Raw genomic sequence first — 16,711 nt, forward strand, 5'->3', positions numbered from 1 at the left:
TGTTCCGTGTCGCCACGATAGGTCTGCGGGCGCATTCGGGAACGACAAGGCGAAGGGTGTGTTTAGTTTGTTTGCCTTCTTTGGCGGAGTTAAGTTGGTCAAGAACAGTCTCATGGACTAGTTGCTGTTCTTGCAGCTGACGCGAGCTATGAGGCCGGGACATTTGGCATCACCATTAAAAAACCTATATTTACATAAAACTGTGCATGGTTACTAAGAACGATTATAAATTCCAAATGTGGGATCAAATAGATTCAAATTATTTCCTATAAAAAGGATTATTATATCACAATGAAGTAAAAGCGATTTTTCCAGAAAGTTTACTGAAATGCTCCATTGTGTCAATTAATATGTTCAATAACGAAGTGGTGCCAAGCTGTTACGACGTCCATAAAAGTATGAATATAGCTTGATTCAAGTGGTATTCATATGTTTTTATTTATTAAATATGACCTTTTATATAATCTTGTAACTGTTTCTTAAACAGAATGCATTCTGGCACAACTTTAAAGATGCACTCTTACGCACGAATAAGATGCACCACAATTAATCCAGTTGTTTTAATTTATCCAAAAGGATGGATAAATATCGAAATCAATGGTTCTCATGAAGGATATGAAAGAAAGGTGCAGAAAACACGGCATTTCTACCTTATGAGACGATAGTTGATCACTGTAAATATTTTAGCACTCACCAGTCATTTAATTAATTTGCGGCCTAGCGGCCTAGCGGCGTGAAGTTAGCGGCGTGAAGTTAGCGGCCTAGCGGCGTGAAGTTGGCGGCCTAGCGGCCTGGCGGCATGGCGGCCTAATTTTTTTCTCTATTTCCAAGCATTTGTTATTGCGGTTTTTTTTTTTTAAAATAATGATAAATCAAAGTTCTTTATTCATACAGTTACATAGCGGCCTTAAATTGTTTTCTATTCAGAACATTTTTCTATACGTTTTTATTTAAAACAATTATAATTAACTGTTTTATGCACAAGTTATCACTCTGAAACGTTTTAAACTTTTTTTCAAAAAAGTCGATCAAGCACTTCGGCGGCCTAGCGGCCTAGCGGCGTGAAATTAGCGGCCTGAAGGCTTAGCGGCCTAGCGGCCTAAAATTGAATCCTATTTCAAAGCATGAATACATGCATTTTATACTAAAATAATGACATATTAGCTGTTTTTATGCACACATTAACACATTGAAGCGATTATCAACATTTTTTTTCTCAAAATCGTTGATAAAGCAGTCAGCTAATTCAAAGCATTAAACATGCCTGTTCTTGATCAATGATATATTTTACTGTTTTTATGTACAAATTATCACTCTGAAGCGTTTTTCAACTTTTTTTCAAAAAAGTCGATCGAGCACTTCAGCGGCCTAGCGGCGTGAAGTTAGCGGCCTGAAGGCCTAGCGTTCTAGCGGCCTAAAATGGTATCCTATTTCAATGACATATTCACTGGTTTTATGCACAAATTAACACTTTGAAGCGATTAGCGATTATCAACAGTGTTTTTCAAAAACATCGATAACGCAGTTAGCTATTTCAAAGCATTAAACATGCCTGTTCTTCTAAAACAATGATATATTTACTGTTCTTTTGCACAAATTATCACTCTAGAGCGTTTTTCAACTTTTTTTCAAAAAAGTCGATCGAGCACTTCAGCGGCCTAGCGGCCTAGCGGCGTGAAGTTAGCGGCCTGGCAGCCTAGCGGTCTAGCCGCCTAAAATGGTTTCCTATTTCAAAGCATGTATACATGCATTTTTTTTTCTAAAACAATGATATATTAACTGTTGTTATGCACAGACTATCACTCTGAGGCGATTATCAACATTTTATTCAAAAAGTCGAACAAGCAGTCAGCTTTTCAAAGCATGTGAACATGCATGTTCTTCTAATATTATTTTTAAAAGTGTGTATACATGCGTTTTCTTCCAAAACAATGATAAATCCATGGTTTAACAATTTTGCTAAATACAAAATAAAAATAAAAATGCTGATATTCGCTATAATTGATTTTTTAGGCAGCTTGGTCGAGTTTTGGGCGAAATGCAGATAATTCGCTAAAGGATGGTGATTTGTGAATATAAACCATAAATTTGTCATTTTTTTTTAGAAGAAAAGGCATATATAAATGGTTTATTATAGAAACCAATTTTAGGCCGCTAGGCCGCCAGGCCGCTAACTTCACGCCGCTGGGCCGCTAGGCCGCTGAACTGCTTGATCGACTATTTTGAAAAAAAAGAAGATAGTTGCTTAAGAGTGCATTTGTGCATAAAACAGTAAATAATAAATCACTGTTTAAGAAAAAAATGCATGTAAACATGCTTAGAAATAGGAAACCATTTTAAGCCGCTAGGCCTCTAACTTCACGCCGTTAGGCCGCTGAAGTGCTCGATCGACTTTTTTGAAAAAATGTTAAAAACGCTTCAGAGTGATAACTTGTGCATAAAAACAGTCAACAGTTTTGGAGAACAGGCATGTTTAATGCTTTGAATTAGTTGAGTGCTCTATCGACGTTTTTTGAAAAAAAATATGTTGATAATCGCTTCAATGTGTTAATGTGTGCATATAAACAGTTAATATGTCATTGTTTTAGAAGAAAATGCATGTATACATGCTTTGAAATAGGATTCAATTTAGGCCGCCAGGCGGCCAACTTCACGCCGCTAGGCCGCTAGGCCTCTAGGTCGCTGAAGTGCTTGATCGACTTTTTTGAAAAAAAGATGAAAAATGCTTCAGAGTGATAATTTGTGCATAAAACAGTTAATTTAAAATTGTTTTAGAATAAAAGGTAAAGAAAATTGTTCTGAACAGAAAACAATTTATTGCCGTTATGTAACTATATGTATAAAAAACTTGATTTATCATTGTTTTAAAAAACCCGCATTAACAATTGCTTGGAAATAGAAAAAAAAATTAGGCCGCCAGGCCGCTAGGCTGCTATGCCGCTAGGCCGCCAACTTCACGCCGTTAGGCCGCTAGGCCGCCAGGCCGCTAACTTCACGCCGCTAGGCCGCTAACTTCACGCCGCTAGGCCGCTAGGCCGCTAGGCCGCTAACTTCACGCCGCTATGCCGCTAGGCCGCTAACTTCACGCCGCTAGGCCGCTAAATTCATGTACATTAAAATGTGATATATTTAGATATGTTACATCCAAATGAAAAGCACCTGAAACATCTAAATGTCAGTGATTTTGTGAACACATGATACAAGAGATACAAGATACAAGAATCTTTATTTAAAGTCGGATATGTAAATAAGAAACATTAGCTCAATGAGCTATTTTCCGACATGATGCGTTTAGATTGTGAACATCAAGTGCACACCCTATAAAATGAATCACACGCTAACATTCATTTGTACACGTGTGTGTTAAAACACTGGTGCGTTCAAATGTTTTAAAACTGAGCGCGGTCGGACGCGTAAAATGTAAGATTGCAGTTTCGCAAACGTTTCGCTCCTGTCTGATATATGTTCTGCGTTGTGATATGTAACACAACACCAAAAATTCAAATTAAAGGTTTTCCTTAGAGGAAGTTTTTCTCTCACGTGTATAGCATTGAGTCACCAATCAATTGGATGTAAAAAAATTACATCCAATTGATTGGTGACTCATTTCAAAATTCATTTTTTTGATATTCCTTTGTGATTTGGTATGTATTTTTACTATACAAATCACAAAGGAATATCCAAAAATGAATTTTGAAATGAATGGATGATGGTTTAATGCTTCTGGTACGAAGCCTTCTTTCACTGAAGGACGTAAAAACATACACAAACATGTAAAGTTTTTGCAATTATTTGAGGACCTATAAGAATCGGGTTTCATTCAAGGGTTTGTGTCAGTAAAAACTCTCGGATTAATGGCGTCTGAAATACCCGTTACCGAGTTTATTAAATAAGGAAATGTGTATTCGTCGATTGCTGTGTAAAGTTAGCTAAACATTCGACATTGGACATTCAAAATTGACAAAATTAATGTCGTGCCAGCAAAACATTGGACATTCAAAAATTTAAATCGTGCTGGCACGACATTGGACATTCGAAAACGAATGTCGTGCTGGCACAGTATTGTAAAAAGAAAGTCGTTCCGGCACGACATTTGACATTGGACAATCGAAAATGAAAAAAATGAATGTCGTGTCAGCAAGACATTGGACATTCGTGCTGGTACGAAATTTGACATCGTATATTAAAAAACGAATGTCTTGCTGGCACGACATTGGACATTGAGCAAAAAATAAAAATAAAAATTGTGCTGGCACAGCATTGGACATTGGACATTCAAAGATGATTGTTGTGCTGGCACAGCATTGGACATTTGACATTCAAAGATGATTGTTGTGCTGGCACAGCATTGGACATTGGACATTCAAAGATGATTGTTGTGCTGGCACAGCATTGGACATTTGACATTCAAAGATGATTGTTGTGCTGGCACAGCATTGGACATTGGACATTCAAAGATGATTGTTGTGCTGGCACAGCATTGGACATTTGACATTCAAAGATGATTGTTGTGCTGGCACAGCATTGGACATTTGACATTCAAAGATGATTGTTGTGCTGGCACAGCACTGGACATTGGACATTCAAAGATGATTGTTGTGCTGGCACAGCATTGGACATTTGACATTCAAAGATGAGTGTTGTGCTTGCACAAATTTGGACATTGGAAAACGAAAGGCTTGTTCGCACGACATTCGACATTCAAAAATGAAAGTCGACCTGGCACGACATTCGACATTCATAAATGAAATTCGACCTGACACGACATTCGACATTCAAAAATGAAAGTCGACCTGACACGAATTTCGTGCTGGCAATGCATTGGGTATTAGATGTCCAAAAAATAAATGCTTAGCTGACACGACATTGGTAAACGAAAGTGGTGCTGGCACGACATTTGGACATTGAACATTTAAAAATGTCAAAATTAATTGTCGTGCCAGCAAGACATTGGCAATTCAAAAGATGAAAGTCGTGTCTAAACGACATTGGACATTTAGAAATGAACGAAGTGTCGGCACAACATTTGACATTCGAAAATAAAAGTCGTGCCAAATTACATATGCATGACATATTTTGAAAGAAATAGGTCATACATCTCATTTTTAATAGTTTGCAAAGCTGTAAATCGTCAAATAATAAAATTTGATGTAAATAAAATATCATATTTATGGTCATCTAATTCAAAATTTATTAAACTTGTTCAATTTTTTTTTTGTTTATAGACAACTTTATTTGTTTGCATTTTGTTCCAAAGATATGAGATGACATTTTCTGCAAATAATGAGCGCCTAAATCAATGAACAAGAATTGTAAACAATCAAAAGTTAAATAAAGTACGCAACTATGTTCCTTAGAAAAATTGTCATTATTAATGTAGTTTGTATGGCTAATTGCTAATAATATTTGAATCAGTTTTGCAAGCCCTTTTAACTATGTTCTCTCTATTGTCAATATTAACCATTGAAATCATTTGAACGTTCGTTAAGCTTTTAAAATGATGTACTAGGAAATGTGGCCATTTCGCTGAAAAATATGATGTGTATTTCAAAACAAAGTCTAAAGATGCGGAGTAGTACGCAAGTACTACACACCTCATGCTGGTGATATCTTATATATCTATTTATTTAAGCATTCATTCGATTTAACTTTCCCCGATTGTTTTTGAATACTAATTGTCTTGAAATATTCTGAATGTCTGAAGAGATCGTTCGCTTTTTGAGCATGAATAACGAATGTGTTGCACGCACGACACAGCGCATTGGGCATTCAAAAACTGAAAGTCGAGTCATCACGACAATCCTTTGGAATGTCCAATGTTGTAACAGCAAGGCTATCATTTTTCAATGTCCGATGTCCAATGTCGTGCCAGCACGACTTTCATTCTTTAATGTCAAATGTCCAATGTCGTGCCAGCAAGATATTCGTCTTTGAACGTCGTAACAGCGCGACATTCATATTAGAATGACCTATGTCCAATGTCGTGCCATCATGAGTTTCATTCTTTAATGTCCAATGCCCAATGTTGTAACAACACGACATTCATTTTAGATGTCCAATGTCAAATGTCGTGCCAGCACGACTTTCATTTTTGAATGTCAAATGTCCAAAGTCGTGCTAGCAAGACATTCGTTTGCGAATGTCCAATGTTTCACAAGCACTTTAATTTTTGAATGTCCAATGTCGTTCTGACACGACTATCATTTTTGAATGTCGAATGTCCAATGTCGTGCTAGCAAAACTTCCATTTTTGAATGTCCAAGGTCCAATTTCGTGTCAGCGACTTTCAATTTTGAATGTCCAATGTCAAATGTCGTGCCAGCAAGACATTCGTTTTTGAATCTCTAATGTCCAATATCGTGTCAGCACGACTTTCATTTTTTGATGACCAATGTCCAATTTCGTGCCAGCAAGACGTTCATTTTTTAATGTCGAATGTCGAATGTCGTGCTAGCATGACATTCGTTTTTTAATGCCCAATATCCAATGTCGTACCAGTACGACTTACATATTTGAATGTCGAAAGTCCAATGTCGTGCCAGCAAGACATTCCTTTTCTAATGTCCAATGTTTCACCAGCAATTTAGATTTTAAATGTCCAATGTCGTGCTGGCACGACTTTCAGTTTTGAATGTCCAATGTCTAATGTTGTGCCAGCAAGACATTCGTTTTTGAATCTCTTATGTCCAATGCCGTGCAAGCACTCTTTCATTTTTTGATGACTAATGTCCAATTTCGTGCCGACAAGACTTTCATTTTTGAATGTCTAATGTCGAATGTCGAGATAGCAAGACATTCGTTTTTGGACTAGGGCACTTGTGGCCTAGTTCATAGCCATAAACACGATACCTGCATTCTCAAGCCGCATCTGGGGGTTCACTGACGTAATGTATTCATACGCTGTATTTTGATTGGATTGCGGTTAGCGAATTTGAATAATCAAAGTAGTACCAGAACTGATTACAATGAAAACATCCAATAAAAATAGTTCTCCTAACAATTCAAGCTAACTGTATGTTCTTTTAATGAAGCACAATAAATTCATACGTAGCGAGTGAGTTAATCGGGTTAACTACATGAATGTTCTTGCATACGGTCAGATTATATGCAATAAGAATATGAAAATATTGGAAAAGTACGCATCGAAATTTTTCCGTTCAATGCTCTGTATTGATAGACTGGTACCCTCTTTCTTTTTTATCCGAAATGAAACCAGTATCAGCTAACCGCGGTGCCCGTCGCGCATTCGAAATGTCTTGTGAATTCATACGTAAAGCGAATAAAGCGTGCGGTCTAGGTAGAAAACAACCAGGAAAGTTGGTTTAAAAAAGTATTGTTATCCTTTGTATAGAATGTTGGTACTCCGAAGTCGGTCCCTGTTCTTTTTTTCGACATAATTTGCATGTTTCCGTGATATTCTCTTTTCGATACAAAGTTTTAACTAATCATCGCGAGGCACTTCGCACTTTTTTAAAAACAACATGATTTTTGGTATTTATTGTTCAAATACTATTAATGTTTACTAAAAACCATATGCCACGTACCTGTATAACTTTATATTTTTTAGGAAAAGTAAATCAGGGTACCAGTCTACTTATTGACCTCAAAATGTACTCTGATCAAAGCGTCCGAATGATTCAGACATGTATGTTATCACTACTTCCGGATGCTGATGATGTGAATTTCATAGTGTTTTATTGAGGTAATAAAGCCGACATTGAATGATTACCACCATCAAACGGATTTATTTTCATCTTACCGTGGGTAGCATTTTTAATTTGACACGTAAATTTTCAAGCAATACAAGTTCGTTTGAAAAAAATAATGTAATTTCAATTTTGCAAAAGGGTGATAAAAATATCAAATATACGCATACTTATTTATGAAGTTTCATTTTAAATGAGGCCAAATGTATGAATATGTGCACAGCATCTGTGAATAAGATGATTGTTTACCTATGTGCATAGAAAAGTCTTGGAGCCACTCTCAGTGTAAGTACATAATTACTTTATACATTTTGTTCAATGATATGGTGATAAGCCATCGCCTTTGATAAAACAATCTTGCATGCTCAATTTTGATTTCCTCTCTTATAATGCACCAGTCAATTGTTACCACAGCCCCCTCGGGGATATACCGGGGAAAAGGGCTGTGTTTTTACCTTTCAGGTGTCCTAGTAGCTATTATATAAAATAACTTCAGCGAACACATTATATATTACCTTCTTGGACGTGTTGTAAACATAAAAAATATCAACATTAAAGTGATGGAAGCCAGAACTAATGTCCTCGCAATGCCGGGTGATTGCGGTGGTTTTGTCTTCCCTCAAAATATATCAGGGAATTGCTCTTACCTTAGATCCCCTGGGTGCGGGGACGTTATTCACGGGATTTTACCACCAGTTCGTTCTCCCAGGGCAGGGATTTTACCGGGGATTGGCTGGACCGAAAGTCAAAGTACCTACTATTCCCTGGGGGGGGGGGGGGCGTGGTTACAATTGACTGGTGCATACTTTACAAGTTCTTTTTCTGAAGACACTTTGTGCTCACTTTTTGTTTTCTAGCCAAGAATGAAAATCAAAAATCAGTCAGAGATACAGTATGGTGATGCATTATTGTTGATAGATCAATATAAATTTGTGAAATATTTGAGGGAAAGGTATTTAGTTAAATAATTTACAAGTGTAACTTTTGAGTTTTATTTTACAATGCAGTGCCGAATATTGTGGAGATAGAATTGAATTTGTATTAATTAATCAGTTGACTTGTGGCGTTTAGGGAACACAATTAAAATCAAAATATTCAATAAAGTTCCCTTATCACCCAATGTTGTGGAATACTGAAGTAATGAAGATTTAACCTCACAACAGTCTTTCTCAAATGCTGTTCAGGCTTTTGTATGCCTAAGAATAACTAACCTCGCGATGTCAGACCAGAAATCATCTTGGCATGAGATTGGATCACTATGGATCATTATGAAGTCAATTGTAAATACGCCTCTTACATCCGGGGGTATACCGGGGATAGCCGGCGAAATGGGCCATGTTTTTACCTTTCAGGTGGCCCCGCAGTGCCGGGTCTTCCCGGAAAATACAGTGTGGATGGGGCTTTACCTAATGTCCCTTGGGTGCGTGGGCATTTGGTGGGGACTTTACCATCAGATTATCTCCATAGGGCGGGGATTTTAGCTGGGGTTAGCTGGACCGAGAGTAGAAGTCCCCGCTATTCCGGGACCGGGGGGGGGGGGCATGGTTACAATTGACTGATGCATTAGCTTGTGTATTCAGATAAAGTTAAGAATATATATTTATTTATATAAGTTATACTTTTCAATCTAAATCAAAAATTTGAAAAAGGTATCCTGTATCAATAAATGCAAGTATACATAAATGACTGTGCAAATCTTTATGTATTATCCAAATATGAGTACCTTGCAGGGTAAATGTTATTTGTTAAAATTATACTAAGTGAGCTTTCAAGATTACCTTTCCAATCGCATACACAATGCAGTTTGAAACCTGGATAATTAAAACAAATCTTGGTTGTAGACCATAACTATTAAATATTTGATAAGTCACAGACATTATAAGGTACAGTTTAAAGGGGAATATTGTAGAAAATTGACATAAACTTGGTATCGATGTGTACAATTAATGCATTGAAACTTACTAACTGATGATCCCCATAGTTTACAAAGGATTTATTAATAGCAGTTATTTCGTGTTTTTCCATTAAAAAAGATTACTAGGTATGTCTACCGAGTAGAATTCATTCCTTATGCGTGATCTGCCGTTGATGTTATTACATGATATTAGTGAGTTAGGTATACATCTGGAAAATTCCACCCAGTAAAAGTCAGTCTTCAAAGCATAGTAGATACGACACTTCACTGCATTTTTTTTCATTTTGGTATTTTATATTTACAATAACGATATCAAAGAGTAATATATTTTATTAAAAAAGTGTCCTTAGATTCGTTACAGGAAAAAAACAACTTTTTTGTGCCAATCTGGTGTACAGTCCCTTTCATAAACAACAAGTGAAGCCAATGCTGTATTAATTTGAGACAAACAAAAAGAAGACAGCACAAAGTTCAAAAAGTGTGACTAATGTGAGAATAACTTACATAATTTATAAATTTGCATGCGATTCAGACAATTTTAATGCTCGAAATCACAAAAAAATCATTCCATTGAATTATTCCTGTCATAGTTTAAAGCTGCACTCTCACAGATTTACCGTTTTTACAACTTTTTTTTGTCTTGGAAAGAGCAAATTTTTGCATTAACATCTTCAAACAATGATATCAGATTGCTGACAAACAATCAGCTCGTAATTTGTCATATTTCCTTTCGAAAATTAATGTTTTATGGCTTAAACCGTTACTAACAGTTAAAGAATAATTCTTAAAACATCATTTTTTTAATTTTAATATAAAAATCTGCCATCTTAATTTTGGTCAGCAGTCTTATATAACTGGTTTCCATGGATTTTCGCAAAAATTGGCTCGTTCCAAGACAAAAATAAAAAAAAAAGTTGTCAAAACGTTCAATGTGTGGGAGTGCAGCTTTAAACTCATAATAAAATTTCAATGCACTGCATTTGACATAATTTTAAACAGATGAAAAAAGGTTATTTTTAAAAAGCACAATATATCCTTTATGTGACCTTACATTATAATGAATTTATTCAGATCATAATTAAGTGACTTTTCTTGCACTTAAATGTGAACAAGTCAAAGCTTGGGATTGAACACTAAATGAAACAAGAATGAAATTAAATGAATCACAAAATATCATCAAAATTATACACACAAATGTTCTTTGATATACAAAAAAATGAAACTTTTTACACTTTCAAAAATATAACATTTACTAAATTCGGTTATATAAAATGATGAATACATTTGTAGGATTTGATATCCTGTTAGATGTAACTCGGCTTCGTTCATTTTTCTAAACTACTGAGAAGGAATAAATTTTATTCACTGCAGTTGTTTTCTAAGTTTATGAAAATAAGAACAATTGAAACAATTCATTACTGTGGATCAGTGCAGATTGTGGGAGGTCATGGTTGATTTCAATGAACCACCAATAAGCCCTGCCAAAATTGGATACTGATTGGTCAGTCAGGTGCTTTTGGTAGGCATTATTAGCATTAATGTTCATTTTAACCATCATTTATGAATGTTTACAAAATCATTGAATATTGAAATAACAAGCAAAATGTTAGTTTGAATGATGAAAGCCATGAAATATGTGAAGTATTCCAAAAGAGACCAGTTTTTCAGCTTGTGTAAATAATGAGAAAATTGTTAAGTAAAATTATTTATTGTTTATCAGGAAAATGTTGAAATCTCATGTTTAGGCCTATAGTAATCATACGTGATTGCTATGTTATTGGCACTTATTGCAATATGTTTTATTCATTGCAATATTTATGTAAAACATTAATTACTATGTTGACTTTAGTTTATAAGATAAGAACTAATGGTATAGGTGATGTGAGAATGATCTCGTAAGTCTTTAAAACCACTTTTGGTATTGTGAGTTTTTTTGCTCCAGTCTTGTTCAGTTTAGCTTTTGAAGATTTTCAAAGTAACTGCAAAACAAGTCCAGATGTCTAGAAAGACTATGTCAAACCCTGACCAGATATAATTTCTTGTCTTCTCAAATTACCAACTTGGCAATGGTTTTATCATAACATAGGATATTGGTTTTAAAGAACATGTTAGTGTTTTTGTATGTGGAATGAAATATTAGAAGTGGCACTAAATTGAACATAATTTATAGTTCTCATTGATATTACACATAGCCCCAAGTACATGTTGATCTAAGATTTAAGGCTTGGATGGAGTCAGGGCAAGAAAAATGCATGCTAATACATTGTACTTTCCAACGCAAGAACTGTTTGTTTATTCAAGTAAATAAAGTAATCCCCACACCAAGGAACTGCAGTATTGCTTAACCAGTTTAATTGACATTATGAGTTGGAGTTCAAATTGCTGCAATTAAAGGCACATCTAGTTTACAGAATTATTCAAACTCTGATTTAGCAACCTAAATATAGTTATATGAACTACTTTTGCGAAATGAAAGCTTTTTTAGATTTACAAAGACGGGTGAAAAGTATTTGCCAAATGTACTGCAACACCTGATACCTGTTGCCTAGGATTCCAACAAATTTTTGGCACTTCAAATGTTACAGTACTATTCAATTTGGAGTACCTGAAAAGAAAGCTTTTTGATTCTACATTCAACATCTTCTTTCTGTATGACATATTGGACCAGGAGAATCATGAACCTACAACCTTTTGCATCTATTGAGATAGGGAGCGTTCAGGACAGTGACAGAGGACAATACAAGAATGGCCAACTGCTGCATTTATTGAGTTATCTAATGCATACAAATTAAGACGGAGAAAATAATTTTTAATTTTTCCAAACTACTTCCTTAAGCATCTTGTATGTAGTTGTCTTTTACAATGATTGTTCAAAGTTACAATGGCCCTGTGGGTTAAACATGATCTGTCCACAGGGTAACATGTTTTGTACATAATAGGGTTATAGTTACTGCATTTTGATCCAGGAGGTTGTATTCAACTCAAATAGATTTTTGCAGATTTGGATTTCACAAGGCACAAGCCGAGTAAAATCAAAATCTACAAAAAAACTACCAGAATCAAATATGACATTCGGCCATATCCGGATCAAAACACAGTACTAATAACCCTTTTATTATATACATTACTGATTAGATCACTTAGAAGCCACATCTTTGCATAACAAATTTCATTTTAAGGATGCACTCATTGCTTTAATGACGTCAATTTCATATTGCGCAACATACTTGTTATGACGTGACGTCACAAGAGTGGTATATATGGCCGTATTGCACTGGAGCGGAATATGGGTTAAAGTATTTTGTGATATGTATAGCATGTGGATTGATGATGGGTATATAATAAAGAATGAAATTATGTTTGGTATTCCATTCTCACTAGCAGTGTGATTAAATGCTGACACCATGTTATGAAATTTGATGATCAGTATTTAAAAGACATTTCAATATTTCATACTTTAAAAACGATATTCATCTCATCTAAGTCTACTCAACTTGCTTTGCTATGTACAAAAGTCTGCAGCAGTAATTAGTATTCACCAACAGCACTAAGTTATCATGGTAACATGTTATATGAATTGAATAGCAAGCGCAAATTAAGCGGGAGAAAATAATTCTTCACTTTTTAAATAAAATCTACTTCCTAATAGCATTGTGTAGTCTGACATAGGTGTACAATGTAGATGTATTTTACAAAGATTGTTCAAAGTACGGCCCTGTGGTTTAAAACTCCCCTGAAAGAGAGGTGACAGGTTTTCTATATAGTATATAATTACATCATTGAAAATCTTCTCTGAAACTGCAATTAACAGACCTTTGATATAAAAGGATTTGATCAAATTAAAGAGGTATGTGTGCCAACCACGTAAATTTATTTGTACAAGCCTGATTTAACGACTTTGAGAAATTCAAAAGAACTATGACTTTATCTGATTTAACGCTTTAGCCCCCCCCCCCACACACACACCCCTAACTCTACGTACACTTAACTAGATTTTTCAAATTTCCTTTGCAGCTTGCAAGCAGTTTTAGTCTAAAGTTTAAGCTAGTCCATCAAACAGTGACCCCTTGTGATGTGAGCCGATTTTGTCAATGCTTAGAACATGGTTGTCAACATTCCCCTAAATGAAGCCCTAGTCCATCAGTGCTTTCAGCACTTTGATTTAATGTCCAATGACCAACGTTGTGCCAGCACTACTTTCATTGTTGAATGTCCAATGTCCAATACCATTACAGCACGACTTTCATTGTTGAATGTCCAATGCCCAATGGTGTATGTTTAGCTTACTTCACACAACTTTCTTCGATAGCGAAACCAGGAGTACGGATTGTCTACAACGGGGTTCCAGCTTCACCAAACCATCGAAAACATTTTCGATTACATTTACTTTAACAGATCATATCAGTAAATTAGTTCTACAACAATAATCAGTGTCCAAACGTTCTATTGAATATAAACGGGAAAGCGAAAGAACAACTTAATTCCCAGTGGTTTATAAGTGCACACACCAAGTACTGTAACAGTTGTGCTATCAGAAACAACAACACTTATACTTTTTATATACATATGTCGTAACTAGAGTTTGTGCTTAATTGTATGTGAATATTTAGGTATGATGATCATTGTACTGTATTTTCATAGAGTCTTTGTGATTTTGATATCTTCTCTATTTGTGCATTGCGATGTCACTTATCTAGTATTGTCTTTTTGTCCGTTCACTCGTTCATTCACATGCTACACCAGCACAATCGATACTATTTTCAAATGATTTTGTAACGAGTTTTCATATTCACATTTCTTTGGGCAAACGTTTGCTGCAAACTTTTAGTCCACCTTAAGCTATTTTCATGATCTAGAAATAAGTAAACAGTTTAATATTCGCACGTAACGCAAAGCTTTGCTTGTGTAATATATCTTGTTATATATATGGTTATTGGTATTTCAAAATGTAAATAAATGGACTTATAGTTTTTATAATAAATGCGGTTATTGCAGCAGTTTAATTTATTCAAGACTGCCATTTTGCAATTTCGCTCTGTTATACAATTAATCGTGTATAAGGTAGTTTACGTGATACGCGAATTTCCAAATTACTATAATATGAACTATGATTCCATTTTGTCCCGTTAAGACGATTATACGATTAATCCTGAGTACTATGTCCCTTGAGTGCCGGAAGGAATACAATACGATTTAAGTAAGATATTCTTTGTAAATTTCGAAACGTTTAAAGTGAAATGACTGTTGACGTTATTTATTAGCAATATTTACGTGAATGAATGAAACTATCGCAGTTTTTTTTGTCATATGTTAATCCATCTGTCCGTAATACCATATAATGATATAGTTCAAGTGAAATGCAAAGACATGACACGGAATAGAGCGTTCTCTTAAGTCAATGGTTATCAAAAATTTCCTCAGCTGTTGAACATATTGTTACGACCTAGCCCCGTGGTCCGTCGACGCTATCAACTGTCCCTTTTAGGGTGACCAAGTATTTGAAGTGTTCCCCTCGTGACTGCCCCTCAGGTACTGGTAGCGAAACCTCTCAATGGCAGTTAAATTGTATGTAGTCTAACCATTGCGTGTCAAAAACTAGTTCACCGGGAAGACAACCCAAATCGATGTTTACAAGTTTAATAAACGTTGGAAAACAGTACACCAGCGGAATAAATCATCATTTAAACATCAAAAGAAGAAAAGGTACAGTATGCAATCGCTGGGTAGACACAGGAAAACGCTATATCATCGTGTTGAATGTTGAAGCCAATCCAAGATGGCGTCGTCATAGATCGTGAACTATTGAAAAAGTAAATAAACAATCTTCTCTACATGAATAACATGAACACGAGGATATTCACGTCTGATATTCTGTGTCTTTACCCAAGTTTATCAGGTTTGTGAGCAATGAAATCTGAATAAAATAAATGTATATAACTTTGTGTAGCATTTGTAATAACTTTTATCCCTGTGGAATGATTGCTCACTCGGCGGTGGCAAAATTCAAACAAGGCTGGCGCGCCTGGAATGTCAACACAACCGTACATATGCTGGGGCATATCAATACCCCCCGAGCAAATAGGCAAAGCTCCCGCTGCCTACAATTAAACATCAACAAAGCTAAAGGTTAATACCATACTGTAATTGAATTACGCCACGGTAAAGCTTAAACACAAACTTATTTGCAATTAACGTCGCTTTTATCAATAGTTATTAATTTCACTTTGCACAATGTCACTTTTTTGTTCATCACTATCAGTTCACAAATAATCACTAGTAAAGTGTTCATTATTTGTCTTCATAAGAATCCTGAATTTCGTTTCCGTCGAGATCCGTTGGTAGTTAGAAGCTCCGAGCTGACGGTGGTCCTGGGCCGTGAAAGGGGGTGCGCCGCTCACATCCCCCGTATCCGCACGGAGACCCCATACATAGCCGGTCTCGGCACGGAACTACTGCAGAAATCGCAGTAATCGTCCGGTATCCTCGTGGTGATCCATGGCAATGGTGCTGCCTTCTCGTCCCCTTCGATGACGTCCTCTTCGACCGTTTCATTGTACTTGAAACGGGAATGACAACCGCTAGCGCGCATCCCGTGCGCTTGCGATGTTCCCCTTGGCGACGGCTCTCCCTTACTAGTAGGTGCGCTCGTGATTGGCGCGATGCCGAAGAAAAACAAGATTGTTGGCGTATTTTATTCTGGTTTGTTTTGGCACACTTTTTCTTTGTGCCCTTTTTATTTAAAGGGGCTCCACCGTTATTTACCGTTTTACATTCAGGCCTATCTACCTTGGACAAAATTTCTGTATCGTCGACGATCACGCGCCTAACTAGATTACAATTTCCGGCCTGAATCAAGGGTACCTCCGCCCCACCGAAAACCAACTTTTGCTTGCTATACAGAATGTCTACCGGTCCCGTTCCATGGCACACCAATACGTCGCGACCAATCCAGGCGTCATCCCCAATGTCCGCCACAACGAAATCATGGTCGAAAACCACAGGACCTATATCCAGTTGCAACGTGGAAACGCCCTTTACCTCCAAAGGCACACCATCTGCCCCGGTCAGGCAAATGTTCACTTGCCTTAGC

The sequence above is a fragment of the Mya arenaria genome, chromosome 8, assembly GCF_026914265.1.
Source record: "Mya arenaria isolate MELC-2E11 chromosome 8, ASM2691426v1".
In the NCBI taxonomy this organism is placed as follows: Eukaryota; Metazoa; Mollusca; class Bivalvia; order Myida; family Myidae; genus Mya; species Mya arenaria.